General features: G+C 44.2%; 1 long non-coding RNA gene across 4 annotated transcripts; it reads left to right on the top strand.

Moving 5' to 3' along the window:
- The first annotated feature begins 540 nt into the window (after nucleotides 1-540).
- Nucleotides 541-12,620, top strand: LOC122422339. Of its 4 annotated transcripts, none has more exons than XR_006263785.1 (3): nucleotides 541-726; nucleotides 9,240-9,306; nucleotides 11,683-12,620. It is a non-coding gene; the product is annotated as an uncharacterized LOC122422339 (long non-coding RNA). The 4 variants fall into 4 exon arrangements; XR_006263786.1 differs by lacking the exon at nucleotides 541-726 and adding an exon at nucleotides 1,859-2,374; XR_006263783.1 differs by lacking the exons at nucleotides 541-726; nucleotides 9,240-9,306 and adding exons at nucleotides 1,859-2,374; nucleotides 4,405-4,704.
- Nucleotides 12,621-16,993: the final 4,373 nt, after the last annotated feature.

The following is a 16,993-nucleotide window of genomic DNA, read 5'->3' as shown; positions in this document are numbered from 1 at the left end:
TTAAAAGTCCAAGGTCACTTATTTAAAAAAAAGGAGCAAAACCTGAATCTGAGTCCCCTATTCGCAATCCAAGTCCAAAGCTCTTTTCGTTTATTTAACTCTTAGGGGGAAGCCTACATTTAATTTATTTGGCAAAATTCTATTCAGGAAAGATTTGTTTATTCAGTCTTTACTACAGAGTTTACTCTTGAAATATAAAGACGTGGCTTGGGCCCTTCCCCGAAGCCATGGAAGAATTCTTCAGGATCTACTGGTTCATTTTTTGGCAATCCCCCTAGAGCCTTACAACATGGCTCTTCCAGGACCAGGCTGGGGCGTTCCTGGGTCTCCTGGAGCCAAGGTTGCGTTGCCAGCATCAGGCAGTAGGGGGAGCACGTGTGCAAGAGGAGGGGAGCCGCTGGGGCTCAGGCAGGAAATGTCTGAGACCGTGTCCTTAACGGGGCTGGGTTGGAAAAGTGGTGGTTTTTTTTTTTTTTCTCCTTCTGCTGAGCGAATGCTTAGAACTCCAGGCTTCTCTGCAAAGATTTGTGCTGACTGACTTATAGGGAAGGGAAAACCAGCCTCAGTGAGTTGCAGGATGAAGTCACCTCTATGCCCACTGGGTGAAAGGAACTTCAAGCTTCCCCATTGCTAGCGAGGAGGAGCCCCAGCTCCGGGCCTCAGCAGGTCCCAGAAGGCCTGCGAGCTTTGCTTCTAAGGGAGGGAGAAGACCCAGAGGCCCAGACGGTGAGCTACTCTGGGTCCGAGACGTGCCTGAGAGAGCAGGGCTTTGTACAGTTGGTAGCGAGAGAGAATGTACCCTGCACGAGGGGAGAGGCGCGGCTTTCGCTCTGTTTCGCTGCCTTCCAGAACAGGGCAGGTGACGCTGGGCCTTCAGGTGCCTGCGGAGCGGCGTCCACGTGGACAGAGCCTAGTAACTTATGGTTCGTTCTGACAACGGCTTTGAAGTCAGATGGAAAAGGAGCACTACCTTTGGCACTGCATGGCCCCAAGCCCAGACTGAGATGGGGAGGAGCTGTGAGGCAGGCACTAGTTCTGGAAAATCAGTGCTGACAGGTCATTTTTACTCTGGGGTGTAGCATTCTCTCATTTTTTTTCCCCTTTCTTGACCAAAAATGTAATTTCTTACCCCAGGAAAGCAAAGCTGCAGCAGGGGAGAGATGCCCTGGGGGCTGGCTGGCAACAATTTCCTTCCTAGTAAAAGAGAGAAGCAAAAAATTGCCATTTGCTTATACTTTGGACTTGTATATGGAAGTTAAGTTATATTCGCTAGTTAATGGTGCTCATTTACAGAAAGCATTGTTTTGGTCTTGGTTCCAAATACATGTGAAATTTCACTCTAAAACACCTACTCCTGTAAATTTTTGTTTTAATTTTTGCTTAAAATGCTGACTTCTCAAGTTATTTTTCTGCACCAGTAGAAAAGACTTAACCAAAGTTTCCTGTAAAATTAATACTTCTGCCATCATGCTATTCCAGAAACACCTCCATGTACTTTGAATGTGTCTAAAAGATGTAATCAGGAGAGTCAGAATGGAAAGGTCAAAAGGACGACTTAATGGCAATCATGTTCTTTGTATTTTCATTTGTCTCAGGGTTTCCCCTAACACAGAGTGATTCTTGTGTATCCCCAGTATGAAATGGTACCTGTTGGCATGTTATATGTTGAGTTTGCATGTTATAAGGAAGTTAAATAACCTGGAATATTTCTCATTTCTTATGGCCCATCAAAAAATTTTACTTTACATTTGCTGGTACTCTCGTGTGCATAATTCGTGTTTTATTCACTCAACATAGAGTTCCCTCTATGGGCTAGGCATAGGAAACAAAGGTGAAGACCTACCCTCAAATAACTCAGCCTGGTTGTGTGTGGATTTAGATGTGTAAGTGACAGGAAGAGTGTGCCGAGAGCATTGAGGAAGAAAGGTTTAATTCCATCTGGATGAGTCGATATTTGCTGGGGTCCTGAGCCCAGGCACTGAATTCTGACTTCACTGCTTTCTAGTCATCTGACTGGGGCAAGTTTCTGAACCTATCTGAGCCCCAGTTTCAACACCTATACTATATAGGAAGAATAATGGGACCCACATCATGGATTTTTTTTTTTCCCCGTGGTGATTCAATGGAATGCACCATAGCAAGCACTCAATGTGTGTGGGTGGTGATGATGATGATGATGCTGGGGGAGGTGGAGTGAGGATGAAGGCAAAGAGGTGGAGAAGGCGTCACAGAGATTATAGGGTCAGGAATTCAGTGGGTAAAGGAGGAAGATGTGGAAGAGTGAAGAACATTCCAGCTGGGGCCCCGTGCTGTGTTTTAACAAGCCCCCAGGTGATTCTGAGGCACAGTGAAGTTCAAGAACCACTGAGCCGTGGTAAGCTGAGGATTTTTTTTTTCCCCTTCTAGCTGTGAATTTTAAGTAAGGGAATGCTATGCTTGGATTTTCACTTTTGGAGAGAATGCACTGGTGGCTGTAGGAAGGATTGGAGTAGAGATCGGGAGGCAGGAGGCAGGGACAGGAGTCCAAGTGAGCAATGACAGGGCCTCAAGCCTGGGTGACCATGGTGGGGATGCGCAGAAAGAGAAAGATGTATGGTATATGACAGCAGTAACAGAGGTGCTGGCAGAGGGGGCACCTAGCAGACGTTACAGTGTAGAATCGACCAGATTTAGTCTTTGGATTTGGAGATGGGGAGAGAAGGAGGCAGGGTGAGTCCAGGGGTAGTGAACACAGGGTTGTTCACACCAGTGACTAAATGGTGCCTCTGCCGTCTTGCTGAGACCGCTCATCTACCCCTCCCTCTCCCTCCTCCATCGCTGCCAAGGTGACTGACAGCGCAGATCGGCATCCTTGCAGGAGGTCTGGTTCTCCTCTGGAATGCACTGCTCTCTCCAACCACAGCCATCACCTCCCCCACGGCCCCCCACGGCCAAGGGAGTCATTCCGCCAGCCAGTGGTTACCGCCACACAGGCTGATGAGTCACCTTCCCACAGCAGCTGGTGGCCAACGTCCTTCTCGTGTCCACAGTTGGGGCACACTTCCAGGACCTGCCCTTCGCCACCCAAAAACATCTTGACCCAACCTTCGGCGCAGGTTGCCTTGAAAGGGCCAACCACCCACACACCTCCAGAACTGGAGTGCCTCTAGTTCAGAATTGTCCTCAGCTCACTGCTCCGTCTGCGTTTTCACGGAGATGATTAACTCACTGCTTTATTACTGCCACATCTAAGGTGGAAAGGCTGCGAGAGGGAAGGCAGCAGTGGATCCTGTTCAGGGTGAAAGGTCTTTCTTTTAAGGCGGTGTTTCTCCAAGCGTAGTCTGTGAGCCCTGCCCGGCATCGAGAGCACTTGCAGTTTGGGGGGAAATGTAGATTCCTGAGTCCTACCATAGCCCTGTTGAGTCCCTGGGGGTGGGTAGGCTGGAGTTAGAAATGAGGGAATTTATATTGTTAATAAGCATCCCTCATGAGTCTTCAATTACCTGAAAAGTGATAGCGATGGCAGGGGAATTCCTTTGTAGTATTTCTGTCCCACCATGCAGCTGGGATGACCTAACAGTCCTGTGGATCTTTCCAGTTTCCTTGGAGGAAGGCAGGGCCTCTGGTCCAGGGGAGGAACGCTATTCCAGAGTGACCAGCTCAGCAGCTCTTGCCATTCTGTTCATTCCCTTAAGGCACTGGGGACAGCACGTACATGAAACAAGTCCAACATACCTGTTTAAAAAGACAAATGCAGGGACTTCCCTGATGGGCCAGTGGTTAAGAATCTGTCTGCCAGTGAAGGGACAGAGGTTTGATCTGAGCTAGTGCTAGTGGTAAAGAACCCGCCTGCCATTGCAGGAGATGTAAGAGATGCAGCTTCGATCCCTGGGTCAGGAAGATCCCCCAGAGGAGGACATAGCGACCCGCTCCAGTACTCTTGCCTGGAGAATCCCATGAACAGCGGAGCCTGGCAGGCTATGGTCCATGGGGTCACAGAGAGTCAGACCCAACTGGGGCGACCTAGCACCCAGAGCCGAGATCCCACATGCTAGGGAGCAACTGAACACACGTGCTGCAACTACTGAAGCCCTTACGCGCTAGAGCCCGTGCCCGGCAAGAAGAGCGTAGCCCTGGCTTGCCACAACTAGAGAAAGGCCTTGGGCAGCCACAAAGACCCAGTGCAGTCAAGAATAGATAGATTTTTAAAAGACAAAAGCATTCTCATATTCAAAACGATAGTGATAGCTTCCATCGCAGTGTTCTTTCAAAAGACAAATCTCATGTGCTGCCAAACTCCAAACAGTAGTATTGACTTACCACCCCTAAAACATTTCTCTACATCATTTTACTTGTTTGGAGTAATGAATTTCTCCTAAGTGAAGTCCTCTCTCACCTTTCCTCTTATTCCCCATGACTGACCAGAGTCAGCCAAGCAATCTGTGCCGTTGGACCTGAGTTGGATGCGGACCCCGGCACTTAGGAGCATCCGATGATGTCACAGGAAGGCACCATTGTCCACGTGCTTTGAACTCGGAGGAACACTGATGCCCGATAGGCATGCCTGCATGCTGAGTTGCTTCAGTCATGTCTGACTCTGTGACCACGTGAACTGTAGCCTTCAGGCTCTGCTATTCATGGGATTCTCCAGGCAAGGATACTGGAGTGGGTTGCCATGCCCTTCTCCAGGGGATCTTTCCAACCCAGAGATAGAATCGACATCAGGTGAGTTCTTTACCACTAGCGCCACCTGGGAAGCCTGCCCAATAGGCATGTAGGTTCAAAAAGGACTCCAAAAGAGAAATTAGTTAGAAGGCTCTGGATAATTGGGTTTGGTTTCCTTGCTCAGCAAGTGTTCATTGAGTTAAGGGCTGAAGGGATAGACGGTGCCACAGGCATGAGCCACACCCTTGTAGAGCATAAGGTAAGGCTGGCAAGATGAGACACGCACTTTGAAATTCAATACCAATCTGAGGCAGTAAATGTTAACGAGTGGTTGGACATCAAATGCTGGCACCGTCCAGGAAAAAGGGAGAGAGATTGCCCTGGGCTGAAAGTCAAGGAGGACTTAAAGGTGCCCGGAAAATCTGTGCAAGATAAGAAGAGACGGAAAGAACCAATGGAGCTGCCTGTAGAGAGCAGGGAGCAAAAGGCACAGCGTGGGGGAAAGAGTCCTTGCTGCAGACAGTTAGTCAAATGGCTCTGGAGGAAGCCTGTGGCTGTGGTTGGGAATGGTGAGATGAAGCTCAGGTTTCACATCTAAACATTTACCGAATACTTATCCTGTGTCAGGCATGATGTTCAAAACTTGACATTTTGTTTAAGTCTCACAGCAACACGAAGGAGCTGGTAATCTCCCATGATCCATTTTGACGTGAAGAGACTGGCGCTCAGAGAGGTTTGAAACTAGCCCAAAGTCACAGAGCAAGTGGTTGGAGGCGCCAGGACACAGACTCAGGTCTACCAGCGTCCAACGTTTGTGTGGTTCATGGGGGTACTTTCTGTCCTTTCCCCCTTTTCCAGGTCATAGTGCTGCTTGCAGGAGAGGACTAGCAGTGGGGATAAAGTGAGGCCAGGAGGCTGAGTGCTCCCTTCTGGCTGGTGGCCCATAGCCTCTGCCTGGTAAAGACTGTACTTCTTGTCCTACCCACATAGCCGTGGGAGTGGTGCCAAGGTCATGGAGGGGTAGACCAGTACTCCCTCTTTGACCCTCTTGACCCATCTGCTCCATGTCTGTACTTTTGAGAACTTTGATATGTATTTCCTAAAAATCAGAAAAAATAACAATAAGATCTCTCCTATTCTAATCATTCTGCATACTCTATAGCCCTAGTTAGATTGTAGTGTAATGGTACCTGAAGACTCTCTGAAAATGGACTTTTTTTCAAAAGTTAGGTCATTACTCTTTTGTAATGAATCCCAAGGCAGGCACTTAAGGGCTGTCTAATGGCACCCTCAAACTTTACAGGAACCCAGTCCTCTTTATTCTTGCTCTTCCACAGTTAGAAGCCTGCTCGAGCTCTAGCCATCACTTCCACATTCTGATGAGCAAGAAAAGAAGATGATGTGAAGGATTTCTTTTTCAGTCTAAGGACATTTCCTAAAAGTTGACCACCATGTCTCCATGTGTAAATCATTGGTTAGCACTGAGTCAAATGGAATTACTAACTGCAGGACACTCAGAGATGTAATTTTTACTCCAGATGGCCATGAATCCAGGTAAAACTTCATTGCTAGAATAAAGGAGGGAATAGATATTATAGGTGGACATGGAGCAGCCTCTACCACAATCCTGTTAACTTATTTGATCTTTATTATCACACAGTCTTGTGAAGTGGGTATGATTATCACCCTCATTTTATAGACAGGGAAATCAAGGCTCAGAGAGGTTAACTTGTCTGAGGCCTTTTTTTTTTTTTTTTTTTAAGTTTTGGTTTGTTTTTTAAAAAAATATGGACCATTTTTAAAGTCTTTATTGAGTTTGTTACAATATTGCTTCTGTTTTATGGTTTTTGGCAGCAAGGCATGCTGCCATGGGATCTTAGCTCCCCAACCAGGGATCGAACCTGCACTTCCTTCACTGGAACCACTGGATCACCAGGGAAGTTCCTGTCTAAGGCTGTTAATTAAAGACTTGGGACTGATCAGCATTCACTGCCCCCAAGCCTGTACAGACATATGATTGTATGTTCACTTATGCCTACTCTACGTATGAGTGGTGTTTTTACTCTTTATATTACCTAGCTAAGATGTAAGCATTCCCTTTATACCTTAATTTAACTAAGAAAGAGTTAACAGTTTTCAAAAGTGTAGCTAGGAAACCAAAGAGGAAAAGAAACCATAGGTAATGAAATGGCGGGGCACGGCGGGGCAGAGACGCACAGATTTGGTGTCCTGAGATAACTAACAGCCAGCTGAGGACTGGCAGGACCAGCACGGACGATGTGCAGCCTCAGCTGAAAGGACACACAGGCCTCTGTGCCTCGCCTGGCCTTCAACCAGCTGTCATTGAACGTGCCTGAGGCATATTCATCAGCTAGATGTCCCCTCTAGCTTGACCAGGTATTTGGCTTTGATCTAATCTGGTATCTGGACCTTCCCCTCGCTGCCATCTCTGCCCTGGCCCCGGTTCGCTGAAAGTTGCTGTCTCTGCCTGTTTGTAAACCTGGCGTTCTAGTGGACCACCCCCAGCCATGTGTCCAGACCAAGGGGTAAACCTCTAGCGTGCAGCATATTAACCCAGCAAAGGTGATTCCACACCCTAATGAATGTCCAAGACACAATCAGAGCTGTTCACCCTCACAGGTGACCCAGACTTATTTCCCCAGGAGCTCCGTGCAGATGGTTCAGGTCCTCCACCTCCAGCCTGGGCAATGATTAATCCAAGAAAAGATCATCTCCGTCTGTGTAGTAGCAATGATCTCTACAAACGGCTGTTTCTCACACAGCCTGAGAACGCTTTGTTTCTGAATGATTCTGTCTCTCCTGTTTTTCTCTTTCTTCCTCCCTCCCTGCCTCTCTCCCATCTGCCTCCTTTTTCTTTCTCCTGTCTCCCTTCCTACCTGCTTCCCTCCCTCTCTCCCTTCCCCCCTTTCTTCCTTTCCGTTTTCCTTCCTTCCTCTTTCTTTCTCTCCCTCTTGCGTGCAGTGTGTGTGTGTGGTGTGGTGTGTGTGTGTGACTGTCAGAGAGCAAACACAGTGTCCGCTCACAATCCAGGTGGGACTGTGTGTTCGCTGCAATGCCCACCTGCTCTAAGAGAAGCGCGCATGCTCAGAAAAGGCTTCCTGGAGGACATGGCCTTGGCCAGCCCCCAAATGGATGGCTGGAAACAAGAAACGTCTTCTGGAAACAGCATGACTTGCTCTCGCACACTGCAGCCTGTCTTCCTGTGTTTAGGGTCACACTGTTTCACAAAGAAATCAATAGCTACTTCAAGGCTAGGAAAGCCATTCAAGAGGATAGCACACTATGGTTCTTTCAAACCAGCACCCCTGGTTAGCTAAGATTCATGGCTTATTTGAGAAACGAATGATTTAGGATCTTGGGCAGCTGTTTTTCTCTTTATAGATGTTGTAGGCTTTTGTGGGAAGGCAATGTTCTGGAATGAACTGAGTTCTTCCACATCCCCATCCAGGCCTTTGGGAGTGGGGAAGCCTTCCATACTTAGACGCAAATACCTTTATCAGGCCCCACCCCACACAACCCTAAATGTGAAACAAGAAAGCACTGCGGACTTCCTCCTTCGCCTGTGTACACAGCCGTTACCCAGATTGGGTGTCTATCTCTCTGTTGTACTGAAAAGAATAGGTGCTTTGTTCTCCCCTCTGGCGTTGGAACGACTTTTATCCACAGTGACTTGCGAAGGCCCCGGACACTCCTTCAGGACCACGTTCATTTTCAGGGTTTACATTAAAGTCTTGAATTCAACACTCAGAAGAGATATTACTGATTATATGAGTTGTCGAAATCCTTCTCTTTATGAAGTATGCCGTGAAACAAAAAACAAAACTAGTGTCTGCTTTGTAGCTGGGAAGAGCCCCAAATGTGTCACTCGCCAGCCAAATTTGGCTCCTTTCTGGAAGTTATGGTACATTCCGACATCCTATTAGTCAGGCTCTGAGACAACTTGCCAGGCTGATAGAAGAATGAATGACACGGATTTTCTTTTCTTATCACCCAGGTCAATTCACTACTCTTTATTTTAAAATAGCAATTTAAAAAGATGTTTTAAACCATAACTTCAAGATAAAACTTGACCACCACAAAGGGTTTCATGTTAGATCTGTGAAAGTTAAGTACTTCACTTCATCCATGAATAGTTTAAGTACTTTTTTCATTCAATATCACCTTATTAAGTATATCTCACGTAAATAGATTTATGATACATCCTATTGGGAATGATAAGATATACAAGACCTTGACTTTGGCCTTAGAAGCTAACAATCTGGTAATGGTAACGGCTGCTATCACTGAGCAGGCCATTTGTGCCAAGACCTTTAGCTAGCCTCATGGCAGCTGAATACCCCATCTTTGGTACCAGCTAATCAAGGCTGGAAGGAATTAGGTAGCTGTTAAAAGTAAAAGAGGGGTTCCCAGGTGGTGATAGTGGTAAAGAACCCTCCTGCCAGTGCATGAAATGTAAGAGACACGGGTTCGATGCCTGGGTTGGGAAGATCAGAACCATAATTCAAATCCAGGTCTGGGTGACTCCAAAACTCATGATGTTCACTCTTCTCTCTCCTGACTTTCAATTTATCCAGGGAGTCTCATCCATTAGCGTCTTATCAGGAGACAGAAACCAAATCCCTTATTTGAAGATGTTCACAGGTAAGTGAAAGATGAAAAGGGAAGTCTTCAGATACCATGGAAGTGGTCACTGCAGGAAGTAGCTACCGCCCCCGGGGCTGAGGAAACAGAGGGAAGAGGTTACATTATTAAAACTTAGCAATCACGAGGGCAGGCCCCATGGAACTGAAACTTGGACCTCTGAAGAGTGGATGCTACTTGCTGGGGCTGGCGTCTCTGAGCTCCCAGGACTGTGGGACCCAGACTCGGCGAAGCCTGCTGCCAGCTGTGGTCCTGGCGGCCCACTCCACAAAGCGGATTCTAAGTGTTGGGGAAGCTGAAAACTGGATTCAGTGACTGCTCTGGGAAGGAACTGCCACTGCTGGAGTGAAGAAGCGTGGCTGGGGTGACACCCCCAGGACCAGGAGGCAGACAAGACAAAGCGAGCCTCTTCCTCTTTCAGCCTCGTAGCTCTGATGGCAGAAACTAGCGCAGAGCCCGCTGGCGGAGCGGAGCTGCAGTCTGCAGGAACCCAGCTGCAGAGCAGAGAAGGGGGGCTTCACGCTGAAAGTCAGCCACTTCATAATGGCCCGGGAGGTAGTGTATGATGTAAGAAGACATCACTCTAGGTACCATGTGATCATGTCTCTGATGACTCTGCTGCACGTTGTAAATCCTATAGAACTGAGAAGAGAGTTAATGGTTATGTGCAAGTCTTTGCTATCCTTGAGGGTAGGGACCATACCCTCTTTATGCCTCCCTCTTTATATGCTCCACAGCTTTCTGGCAATAAAAAGATGCCCAGCAAGAGCTGGTGAAATAAAAGAATAATTCTATTGTAATGAACCATCATAAGCCTATATGTATTTCCGTGCTGGAATTTCACGGGCCAGTTCTGAGCCCTGGGGAGGAGGGTTGGGGGGGATTCTTATCTTGTGCTGTGCCGTGCTTAATTGCTCAGTCCTGTCTGACTCTTTGCAGCCACGTGGACTTTAACCCACCAGGCTCCTCTGTCCATGGGATTCTCCAGGCAAGGATACTGGAGTAGCTTGCCATGCCCTCCTCCAGGGGATCTTCCCAAGCCAAGGATCACATCCAGGTCTGCAAGCAGATTCTTTACCATTTGAGCCATCAGGGAAGCCCAAGAATACTGGACTGGGTAGTCTAGCCCTTCTCCAGGGGATCTTCCCGACCCAGAAATCGAACCGGGGTCTCCTGCATTGCAGGCAAATTCTTTACCAGCTGAGCTACCAGGGAAGCCCCAACCTCCAAATCATGGAGGATAAAGGAATTGTTTATTCTTGGTGAGAGCGGATTATAGTGGTCCTTGCTAAGGGATGGCAGAGGAGATCCGGTTTGGCTATGGGGAGTGGTGCTCAGGCTAGCTTCTCTCAATGCTGTGTTTCTATTCAATGATGTTTGGCCCTGCCTGCGACCCCAGAACCATCTTTTTCTCTCTGGTTCCTCACCCTCCCTTGTGTCTCACTATTATTAGTCTTTGGAACATGTATGTTTGCCTGAAGTCATGGACACACACTCTTGCATCATCATAGCACATGCTTAGAGACCTGGAGTAGAGGCAGAGTCAAGAGTGTGGACCCTGGAATTCCTTTCCTTAGTAACCACCATGGATGACACATACACTCCTGAGAGCCCAACCCAGCACCCTGTGTCAGAACGCTGGGTGAAGAGTTTGAGGTCCTTGTTTGACAGCGATCTCATTTTACACATACAGAAACTGAGGCTCAGAGGTGGAGAGTAAACATCTTCCCCAAATTCTGCAGCTGGTTAGCCAGACCAGGGTTTCCACACAGTGCCCTGACTCTGCTTCTCTTTCTAGCACGTTTTTCAGTTGAATACAAATATTTCAGTGGAACTTACTCAATACAAGGTGCATTGTCAGAGTTCCAAGTTGATTTATATTAAATATTTTCTCTTGGAAACTATTTGGGCATTGAGGATTAGTTTCATCTTGAAGGTTTTATTTAGTATAACATAATAATACAACAGGAGGAAGGCATGGCAACCCACTCCAGTATTCTTGCCTGGAGAATCCCTTGGACAGAGGAGCCTGGTGAGCTATGGTCCATAGGGTCACAAAGAGTCGGACACGATTGAAGTGACTGAGCATGCATGCACTCAAAAATACAACATGGTATAATAATATTTTGTTCTTAATATAATTGTTAAATAATGCACACATATAATTGTGCATTAGTTACAAAAGAAATAAACATATATAATCTTAATCCTTCAGAGCTAGGCTTTCCTAGTTAATATTTCCAACTGAGTGCAATATTAAACATAAGCTTATTAAGGATTTTTCTTTAAGGATTCAGAAGGCATCAACAACAAATTGCTACTGGGTGGAAATTCCATCGGTAACCCAAACTTGTTCCACTGTTTCATTCCATTTAGATCAGTGATCCTAACAGCTCCATGGCATCCGACATCAAGACAAGCAGAAATGACCGGAGGAGAGGAGGGTCAAGTCATCGGAAGTCTCTCAAGGCCCTGAGAACAGCTGGACAGGATCACAAACCCCCTGAGTGCCTGCCGCCCCCCTCTCCCCCGCCTCCATGCCCTGCAGTCCCTCAGACCACTCCCTAGCACATTTCTGACCTGGTCACATTTAACTCTTGAGTTGATCTTGCCATTGCCAGCACGGAACGTTCCATCCAGAATAACCCACAGCAGTTCATGGAAAAGCTGTGGACAAACAAGGCTGAATAAAGACATTTCCTCCTGTGCGTCTGGCAGGTTTTCTCGAGCCTTTTGCCAGGGTTCATTTCCACCTTTTCTGGATGACTAGGGCTGGAGGATAATGTGGGATCAGGGACACAGGGAGCTTACCCGGTAAGAGATTAATTTTAGTTGCGCAAAGCTGTTTGAATGAAACTTCAGGTACATTGATGATACGTGTGGGCTCTGATCCAGTGTGCAAGGCAATAGGATGAAGTTTTAACCTAACATTCATGTTTAAACTCTCTTTTGGGACCTCTGTTATATGTAAGTCCAGCACCAATATGATAAAAGAGGAAAAAAGAATTATTCAGAGTTAAATATAAGATGACAATTGAGAAAAAGAAAACACATTTCTCACATACCCTCTGGTACCCTTTTCTTCCCATTAGCATTTTCCTTGCTGCAACTCCACAAAGACAAATAGATGGCTGGAGCTAAAACATTATTTGGTGGTGGTGGGAATACAGCGAGCGGGAGGGTGTGGGGAGGGGGGTGAGGGATGGAGAGCTAAGTTTTCTCCTGATGATAAAAATTGTAAAATCTTGCTGTTGAAATCTAAAAAGTACCAAAAAATGTAACAGGAGGTAAAAAATAAACTACCCATAATGTTATCATTTTGGGATGTCTTCTTCTAGGAGAGGCATATTCATACTGACTATGCCATTTTACATAGTCTTTTTTTTTTCTACACAAAGCATTTAAAATGTCCTATCTGAAAGCTGATATTTAAGTCTATTGTGTGGATACCTCATGTTTTTCTTCATTGTTCTTATCATCATCCTTACTTTTAAAAAAATGTTAAACTATTATGAAGAACTCTGAAATGAACATCTTTGTGCATCTGGTATTTTCTGTTAAGAAAGATTCCAAGGAGTGAGACTTCTGAACCAAAACCTATAGGCATTTCATAGGCTCTCTTTCTACTGCAAAATTTCTTTCCCAGCAGGGGATTCTAATCTCGGAGTTCCTCTTATATAGTGCATGAAAGTATCTTGGTGGCCTTGAGCATTATCTCTTTTTGTTTTAAAGAGCTGATATGATACAATAATAATTAAAAGTACATGGTTGCTGCATTTCTTTATGTACATATTTGATTATTAGTAAGATTGAACATTTTAATTCAATCTATATTAACCATACAGGCAAGGATTGTGTCTATTTTGCTTATTTCTGAATCTCTAGTTCTGAGGAGAGTGTCTGACATATAGAAGGCACCCAATAAATACTTTACAAAATTAATTTTTAAATTATAAACTGCCCACTTATCTATTCAGAATAGTGTTTTTAATGATCAGATATTTGAAATGATAAAATCCAGTGTTGGAAAGTCTACAGTTTTATAACAGTTATAAAAAGTAGCAAGTTAACATTCCCACATGTGTGAATTAATTTATGTTTCTAATTTCGGAATATTTGTAGTCTTGAGGACAGAATCATGGAAAAGAAGTCACTAAAATGAGTTTGTATTCTGGCTTAACTGTGTGATGGGTAACAAACAAGGACCTACCGTATAGCACAGGGACCCTCTGCTCCGTGTTAGTGGCAGCCTGGATGGGAGGGGAGTTTGGGGGAGAAGGGATATGTCTGGCTGAGTCCCTTTGCTGTTCATCTGAAACTGTCACAACATTGTCTGTTAATTGGCTATACCCCAATACAAAATACAAACTTAAAAAAAAGTTAACTCTGTGACTTTAAGGTTTTAATGTCTCCTCCAAAAATCAAAGCAAAATTTTAAAAAGGCAACAAGTCTGGCTTTTTAATTTTATGGGACCATTGAGACGATATAATGGGATAATTATAGGTAATAGTTCAAGGTAAAACTTTCGAAATGCAAAATGTCGCATTCAAATACAAGACCAATGTACTAGCATTTCACTCTCAGAGTTTCTGTTCCAGGTCTTACTTTCCTCATTTATAAAAAGGGGGGAGGGTTGGGATTAGTATAATACAAAAGGTACAATAATAATGGTTGAATAAGCTATTTCCAAAGTTCTTATTTTGACTCTATGATTCTGAAATGTCTCATAGGTTGAATAAAAGTAAGAAACATGGTTATAAAAAATAAACCAGTGCTCAAATGTTTGAAGTCAAATCTGATTACAAAGAATTAATTTAGAATAAAGCTTTTCTTCAGATCATCCCCCCAAAAGAAAGTTTTAATATGATATACAGAGCTATTGATAGTATATACAAAGAAAATACCCCAAAAGAGAGAGGATAATTAAGATAATGAAGTCCTTAAGTAAGTGTTAGTCATTCAGTCGTGTCAGACTCTGTGACTCCATGAAATGTAGCCCACAAGGCTCCTCTGTCCGTGGGATTCTCCAGGAAAGAATACTGGAATGGGTTGCCATTCTGTTCTCAGGGGATCTTCCTGACCCAGGGATCAAACCCAGTTCTCCTGCATTGCAGGCAGATTTTACTGTCTGAGCCACTAGGGAAGCCTAATGAAGTCGTTATTTGTCCAATATCTGTTAGAGTAGCTAGCAAGTTAGAAACAATTCAAATTCTCACCAACAGGAGAATAGCTAAGCACACTAAGTTATCTTAACCCGATTGACTGCTCCTTAGTCAATGATGACAAATATATAATCTGTATCATTATGCAAAAATGTGTATAGAAAATAGAAGTGAAAAAATAGATCACAAAACAATCTACACACTCAGGTTCACATTACATGAAAACATGTTGAAAATATATTTTTAAAGAAGAAAGAACTTGCAATGAGGAAAGCAAACAGTATGTGACCATCAAGTTCTCTTTTTTTTCCCAAATAAATTGACCCAGCTCTGTCACTTTTTTAAAGTCAAAAGCCTGCCATAAGTTTGAGGCTAGCTCAACAGTCTTATCCTAAATCATGATGGCTATAAAATATCTGTAGTTGCATAACAAGCCAAAAGAGTTTCTCCACAAAAGACGCATCTTCTGTCCAGGCTTGTCCGTTGCTTGACATTTCTTTTGACTAAATAATGATTAATGGGCTATATAAACAGCATGCCAGGTACTTGTATTTGGTTATGGACAGGGAAATTATTTATAGTTGCCTGAAGCCAGCATGGCTGTCTGGTATTTCTATGAGATTGTCTTCATCTTAGAAAGGAGAAAAAAAAGTCTGCTTTGTAAGAAAAAGAAAAAAGAATTAAAAAAAAAAAATCTGTGCAGGCAACTTTGTAGTCAATTTCTGGAAGGTGAATGAAGGGCTGAGGTCTTTGCAGGTAGCCTGGAAGATGAGGGAAAGAGAGACTGAAAATGTAAGATGAATATCTGAACTTTGTGGGAGGAACCTTCACAGAAACCACAAAAAGTTGGCTTTTGACTAAGTTCCCGAAAGAAAAAGTCAGTTTCCTGTTTGCTTGGGGTTATATTTTAATGTCCTTTTTGTTCTTATTTAGATAATTTTCAAGAACACATGGAAAAAGTCTTGGTCATACCCTCTTCTTCCCCAAAGAACTATGCAAATGAAATGGTACAGAAATCTCTTCAATCAATCAAGGACAACATTCCATTTGATGTCAAAACTGTCTCTGGAGATAATTTACAACCATGTACTGGTAAATAATGCTGAGCAGCATTTCACAAACTTTAGGACAGGAAGTAAAAATTCTTGAGACAATGAACAGGAGGGGGAAAAACACAAAAATAAGCTAAACTCCGTTATCTAAGATTAAATCTGACCAGGTTAGTGATAGAGATGGTAGTGATAGAAACCCCTTCATCATCACAAACTTGTCCTGGGGAAGGGGCTTGTGTAATTCAGTGAGCCACACCATGCAGGGCCACCCAGGACGGACGGGTCATAGTGAGGAGTTCTGACAAAGTGTGGTCCCCTGGAGGAGGAGATGGTAAACCACTCCAGTATTCTTGCCACGAGAACCTCATGAACAGTATGAAAAGACAAAAAGATATGACACCAGAAGATGAGCCCTCCAAGTTGGAAGGTGTCCAATATGCCACTGGGGAAGAGCAGAGGGCAGCTACTAATAGCTCCAGAAAGGATGAAGCAGCTGGGCCAAAGCGGAAATGATGCTCAGTTGTGGATATGTCTGGTGGTGAAAGTAAAGTCCAATGCTGTAATGAATGATATTGCAGAGGAACCTGGAAGGTTAGTTCCGTGAATCAAGGTCTGACTCATTGGAAAAGACCCTGATGCTGGGAAAGACTGAAGGCAACAGGGGAAAGGGGTGGTAGAGTATGAGATGGTTAGATTAGCATCACTGACTCAGTGGACATGAATTTGAGCAAACGCTGAGAGATAGTGAAGGACAGAGGAGCCTGACGTGCTGCAGTCCAAGGGTTCGCAAGGAGTCAGACACGACGTAGCAGCTGAATGACAATAAAGTGATAGAAATAAGAGCCTAAAATACTTTGAACACACTGGGTCAATAATTATACTTAATGCTTTACATGTATTATTTTATTTAATCGTAGGAACATTATAAGCTTGGAAGAATAAGGTAAATTGTTTAAAGTCCTCAGCTAGCAGGCACTAGAGCCAAGATATAAACACAAGTCTGTCTGATTTCCAGAAGCTTAGCTCTTAACCACTAGGATATGTTGCCTAATCTTGATGCTGTAATGATAGGTTTTGGTCAAACTCAATGGCTTTTTTTCCATATAACTCATCTGCTCTTGCATTATTTTCTGTAGATTAGTAAATGGAGAAAGTCTGAGAAATAGGGAAATAGTTGTATGGTTTTACATGCAATAAATGTTTTCTTATATGATCCTTTAGTAGAAATTGGGAAATAATACATGTCAGTTCTTAGTCCACAAGTAAACCTAAGCTCTGTGATTTATGCATCATTTTTATTTCCCTCAAGCTTCTACAATTAGTAAAGCCATTGTAAACTGATCAAGAATAAAAGAGAAAGAATGCAAATTATGAATATCAGGAACTAAAGGGGGAATAGCAGTAGACAGCTTGTAGACATGAATAGAATAAAAGAGATGCTTTAGACACAATTCACAATAAATTAGATAATT

The sequence above is a fragment of the Cervus canadensis genome, chromosome 19 (assembly GCF_019320065.1).
Source record: "Cervus canadensis isolate Bull #8, Minnesota chromosome 19, ASM1932006v1, whole genome shotgun sequence".
Lineage (NCBI taxonomy): Eukaryota > Metazoa > Chordata > Mammalia > Artiodactyla > Cervidae > Cervus > Cervus canadensis.
This window is presented reverse-complemented; position numbering and strand designations above follow the sequence as displayed.